Raw genomic sequence first — 6,000 nt, 5'->3', positions numbered from 1 at the left:
CTTGGATAGGTAGGTTCTAAATTATTTTACCGTATTTAGTTATTTTTGAATTCTGATTCTCACAATATTCTGATGACGGATCAAATGTCTGAAATGTCCTCGGGCACCAATACTGTTAGTGTTACGGTTTTACTATTTCGATGATTATATTAACTATTACTTCAGACGTTCTATACCTATACCTATACATAATTTTCAACACCCCAGTTACGTCTTAATAGTTAACAACTTCATTATACACACGTAACCTGTTTGCTAATAAACTTATCTAATTGAGACTGGAAGGAACTATTATGTCTTGTGTGCAACTATATTCAAGTATTAAACGATACATATATTATGTTTCGCATGTCACATTTCCGCCGGCTATAGGTTGTATTTGCCAATCGGAAACCAATTATCAAATCTCATATCTGTAGCATATATCTTAAGTGAATTCCACGTGAATTCATTAAGAGTTCCATTCCAATGACAAGCAAAATACTAGGTACTTCAATTTCGCTTTCCGTTGTTCAACGTCACTTATGTTTACTTCCTATACATTGCGTTTTAGACTACATTCATTCTGTTCTCAATACAAACTTGAGCAGTAATGTACGAGGTACAATTTACCCGCTCGTTTCATTTGTTTATTGGTGGAGTTTACCGGGCAAACGTGCCTAGCTCAGTCGCGGTTTGGCGCGCAAACCAGTTGGACGTGTCGTCCGCCATTTTGAATTTCCTAGTGCCAGTGTTGTGGTCCTCGTTTTTGTGTAGCCTGGATGTACTAGTGTTGTGAAAAGTTGCTAAACTGTGCCTGGCACCTACCCCTGGTTTGTCGCAGTTATAGGCGGCGCGTTGAAGGTAATGTTTTAAGAGTTAAGTTTGCGTTTTCAAGTTCGTTGTGTTTTGCGGCATTTTTCACGAAACGGTGAATCATCGATTTGTTACATACTTACTTGTAAGTTTTATTGATAGTTTATATTAGGATTCTCGTACCTACATATTTAATCAGATATAACTATGCAATTGTATAGTATGCAATTAACACATGGTCCTTCGTGATTCGGTTCCCAACCAAGTCAATTTTTCATGAATATACAATGAATTTCACTGCTCAAAAGGTCACATAAGCTCCTCTAAAAGGTCTCCAAAAATACAAATTTGTAGCAATTTTTGAAAATTATTCTATTTAGCAAAATTTGACGCTGACTGTACTTTGCCTTAGTGTCCGACCGAAGGTTCGGTTTCGGTTTCGGTTTCGGCCAGTTTCGGCCAAAAAATCATGTTTCGGCCGTAGTTTCGGTTTCGGCCAAAAAACGGCCGAACCTTTCGGCCGGGCCGAAACATACGCAATGGTACTTCGTTCTATGAAACTAAACTATGTGACAAAGACCAAAAGTTGTGGAACAAGTAGGACAACAATATTAATATATATACTGATTTATATATACAGAAATTAATCGGTTTATTATTAAACACAATTCCACTAATGATGGGGCCACTGAACGGTCGACGCAGTCTTAAGAGGCTGTCAATACCTAAAACTCGCACACTGTCTAATTGTATCGTAGTAAATGAGATAGCACTGTCGCATGTTACTGGGCCTGGGCAAGGGAATAATAAGAAAACTCATCATCTTCCTCGCGTTATCCCAGCATTTTGGCCACGGCTCATGGAAGCATGGGGTCCACTTGACAACTAATCCCAAGAATTTACGTCGGCACTAGTTTTTACGAAAGCGACTGCCATCTGACTGACATTAGAACCGTTTAATGGTGATTTTAAGACCAACCTTTGCAATTATTTTCTATCGAGCCGATGTCGTTCAATCATGTATCGAGTGCGGCCACGGTCTTAAAATATAATAAATATTAACATAGGTATAAATATATTTTTGCTTTACTAAATTAAATAGTTGTTCTTAAAAGAGGCTACCTGCGGTTTTCATCGATTTATGTGACAAGTTTTGAATCGTATCTCCTACTTTTGCACTACAGATAGATTTTTATAAGACAAACGGCTATCGGTTCTTCGATCTTTATCTCCATTATTGTCTACCAGATTTTTAAGTTCCGTAGCCAAATGGCAAAAAACGGAACCCTTATAGATTCGTCATGTCTGTCTGTCTGTCTGTCTGTCCGTCTGTCTGTCCGTCCGTATGTCACAGCCACTTTTCTCCGAAACTATAAGAACTATACTGTTGAAACTTGGTAAGTAGATGTATTCTGTGAACCGCATTAAGATTTTCACACAAAAATAGAAAAAAAAACAATAAATTTTTGGGGTTCCCCATACTTCGAACTGAAACTCAATTTTTTTTTTTCATCAAACCCATACGTGTGGGGTATCTATGGATAGGTCTTCAAAAATGATATTGAGGTTTCTAATATCATTTTTTTCTAAACTGAATAGTTTGCGCGAGAGACACTTCCAAAGTGGTAAAATGTGTGTCCCCCCCCCCGTAACTTCTAAAATAACAGAATGATAAAACTAAAAAAAATATATGATGTACATTACCATGTAAACTTCCACCGAAAATTGGGTTGAACGAGATCTAGTAAGTAGTTTTTTTTTTATACGTCATAAATCGCCTAAATACGGAACCCTTCATGGGCGAGTCCGACTCGCACTTGGCCGCTTTTACATTATTTAATCGGTTGAGTTCTTAGGGTTCCGTCATCATCATCATCATCATCATCATCATTGATGCCTTTAACATCTTGACAGATGATTTATGCAGCGTCTGTAAGCGACGAACAACGTCTCTCGTGTAGGGATTGCTCCCGGTACTGAGTTTGTATGGCGAGAACCGGGAATTCCCGGGAATTCCTGGTTCTCGCCATACAAACTCAGTACCGGGAGCAATCCCTACTCTCGTGGCTGTGTAAGCCAATGCGGGACCGGCACTTGCGCCAGTGTCCATCTGTATGTCTGTCACCAGGCTGTATCTCATGAACCGTGATAGATAGACAGTTGAAATTTTCACAGATGATGTATTTCTGTTGCCGCTATAACAACAAATACTAAAAATTACGGAACCCTCGGTGGGCGAGTCTGACTCGCACCTGACCGATTTTTTCGTATCTAGATTGCTGTGAAGGATATTACTTATACGAAATCTACATATTTGGGTTCGTTTTTGACGTGTCGTAAAACGTGTCTAGGGTTTTAAATTTAAACGAATTAACACAAAAGTTATGGCCAGAAAACCAGTTTTTTGGCCTTAAATTGTTCAACTTTGATGCCAAATATCTCGAAGACAATGAACTTTGAAGTAAATATGGAATACTATATTGCTTAAAGCCGTTCCTGTTAATATTATAAGCTACAAAAAACATAAGAATTTGAAGTAAATATGGAATACTATATTGCTTAAAGCCGTTCCTGTTAATATGATAAGCTACAAAAAACATAAGAAAACTAAGGGATTCAGTTCGAAGGTCATTGGCGTGGCGGAGCCCCTTAAATAACATAAATTTCAAGGACATTGGGTGTTGACAGCCCCTTAATATGAGTTTAAAAGCGGTTATATGACATTATTTCAACGATTTTAACAAGTCTTCAAAAGTTTCGGTTTCGGTTTCGGTTTCGGCCGAAACTAGAGCCAAAGCCGAACATTCGGTTTCGGTTTCGGTTTCGGCAAAAAAACATGTTTCGGTCGGACACTACTTTGCCTGTTGCACTTAAATGCATTAACTCACGCTCAAGAGTTTACCAACTATGAGGTAAATGCTTACTAATGGGGTATTCCTGTGTAGGTACTTGTCAGTAATATTGTCAGTAATAGTGTTGAGTCGCTCACTCGTGAGGCACCTCATTTGTACCACTCATTTTGTTAATTTGTCGCAGTACTTCGTACCGCAAAAATGTCTTACTTCACTCCTCTATTCATTTTACTCATTTACTCGCGCGCATCACAAACACCTCTTGCCACACAAATCATTCACACACTTCAAATTTCAAAAAACTCGTATCCGTTCAAATTCACTCGCGAGTCTCGCGACCCTCAAAACTCATACACTCCTCACAACTCGCAACAGAGTCCCTGGATCGCGCGAGGCGCTAGGTGCTCGCCTGCTCGCCGACACTCAACACACTGTCAACTGCCGAACTACAAACCTTATTGCAACGATAAAAGGTCCACTCACCGCCTCTCTGTGACATGAACCTGATGAACCCCTCAAAAATCCTTTCAAAATGAAACAATGAATTAGAAATACCCAAAGAGGGAGTGAGACCGACACGCGACGTACTTCAATATCGCTTCGCGTCACCACCGAAAATACGTTAACAATTAAACACGAAAGACAACAAGCGTAAGCGCTGCAAGCTTTCATACATCTTAAAAAAATTGTCGCTGTTGGAATTAATGGAATAGTTGACGCTGAAAATATGCTAGTACCTCACCTCATTTGAAGTAAGACATTGTAACACCTCATTTTAGAAAATGAGGTACTCATACAAACTCATTTTAAATTGATGTCCTACCCATCACTAGTCAGTAATGTAATATTGTCAGCTAAACCTAAACCTGTGTGCACACTATTTCCGCGCCTATAATAACAAGACCCAATAATAAATCCAGTACTTTGATACTTTCGATAGCCAATCAAGGATATTATTATATCCGAAGGTCCAATCCAGTCCAGTCCAAAATCCTTGGGATTATCCCTTCAATTTGGCTAAGTAGTGTTTGAGCTGCCCGCTATCGAACTGTTGTCTATAGTGATTAAGGTATTAATCCACCCCCTGATGTCGCCCTGTATAATACAGGATGACTTACTGAATGTAATGAGACTAATGAGAAATAAATAAAAAAACATCTGAGCTGATTATGTTTGCGATTAGTGCTAATTGGTTTATGATTTGGATACTTAGATTTTTTAAACATTAACTGCTATAACTCCTACAGCTGGCAAATATAGAAAAATAATAACCGATTTAAATTTGAAATTAATATTTACTAATTTCCGGTCAGTTATTAGTATCCTATACTTTTTTTCATATCACTTCTAAAGCTAACATCTCTGCTTCATTGAATCATAAGAAAACGCTCATCGTTGCCATAAAATAGGTAGGTTCCTAATTCAATTTGCCTTATTTGCATCAAAACGGTCCATGGTTCTGCATCACAAAAGTTTTTTCTAAGCACCTACTTATACAATAGGTATACTTATTGAAAAAAAAAATTAAAAGATGCTACACGAATACTTGAAACGAGAAGGCGAAGTGAATTGCCGACAAAATGCTCATATTGTCTCCAAGTATAAGTATCTATTTGCCAACTTGTTTCTTTGATGTCTGATTTGGGCTTCATGTCCAGCCAAGCGGATCTTATTCGGTTCAAGGTTGGAGATTTTGGCAGCGTCGGACTGAGTTTATTTGATACTAACAATACGATTAAATCTATACGAAAATTGAGGACAAAAGTTCAAATTGAATATTGGCGCCAATTGGTACTTTTTTCCAGACTTTTGTTCAACTCAAAATGTATGTTAATTTGTTCTTGTGAATCTTGATGTCGTATTAAGATGAAATAAAGCACGATCACGAAAGAAAACATCCTCGTCCGTATTTTAGCATTTTTCCGGTGGCATTGAGGAACATGGAGATCGCTTTCGCTTCTCGATCGTCAGGATTTGAGAGTTGAGACCCTTCTTCCTACCCAAGGGAGAAAATACGCTTTTACGGGAAAAGCAAATGATATTTCTTCGTACCTACACAAAAAGTTCTAAGAAACTTTTGGTACGAGTTGAAATTCGAACCCCTGAAGTCGCACGCCTTATCTCTAGGCTACCAATTGTACATAGTAACCAATACTATTCCAATACCTATATTTATATCTTTTACCATAGAACCTTAATAATGAATACGACAACAGGGTTTATCATAAATTTTAGCGGCTGTATGTTTAGTCAACTCAATTTGTGGGCTACACAGAACGCCAGATTCTCCTCTGATCTTCGTGGGCGTGGAAAAGATACAAGAAGTATGCGAGTTAGGTTATCAGTATCAAAG

At 38.2% G+C, this 6,000-nt stretch overlaps 1 protein-coding gene across 1 annotated transcript in view; it reads left to right on the top strand.

Annotated features, from left to right (window-relative positions):
• Positions 1-670: 670 nt before the first annotated feature.
• Positions 671-6,000, top strand: part of LOC134663079 (uncharacterized) — an 87,262-nt gene continuing 81,932 nt past the window's right edge. The window contains exon 1 of the mRNA XM_063519399.1: positions 671-843. The gene's annotated coding sequence lies outside the window, so the exon portion shown is untranslated. The remainder of the gene's footprint in view (positions 844-6,000) is intronic.

The sequence above is a fragment of the Cydia amplana genome, chromosome 4 (genome assembly GCF_948474715.1).
Source record: "Cydia amplana chromosome 4, ilCydAmpl1.1, whole genome shotgun sequence".
In the NCBI taxonomy this organism is placed as follows: Eukaryota; Metazoa; Arthropoda; class Insecta; order Lepidoptera; family Tortricidae; genus Cydia; species Cydia amplana.
Note: the sequence above shows the minus strand (reverse complement) of the source record. Positions and strands in the feature narration are given on the sequence as shown.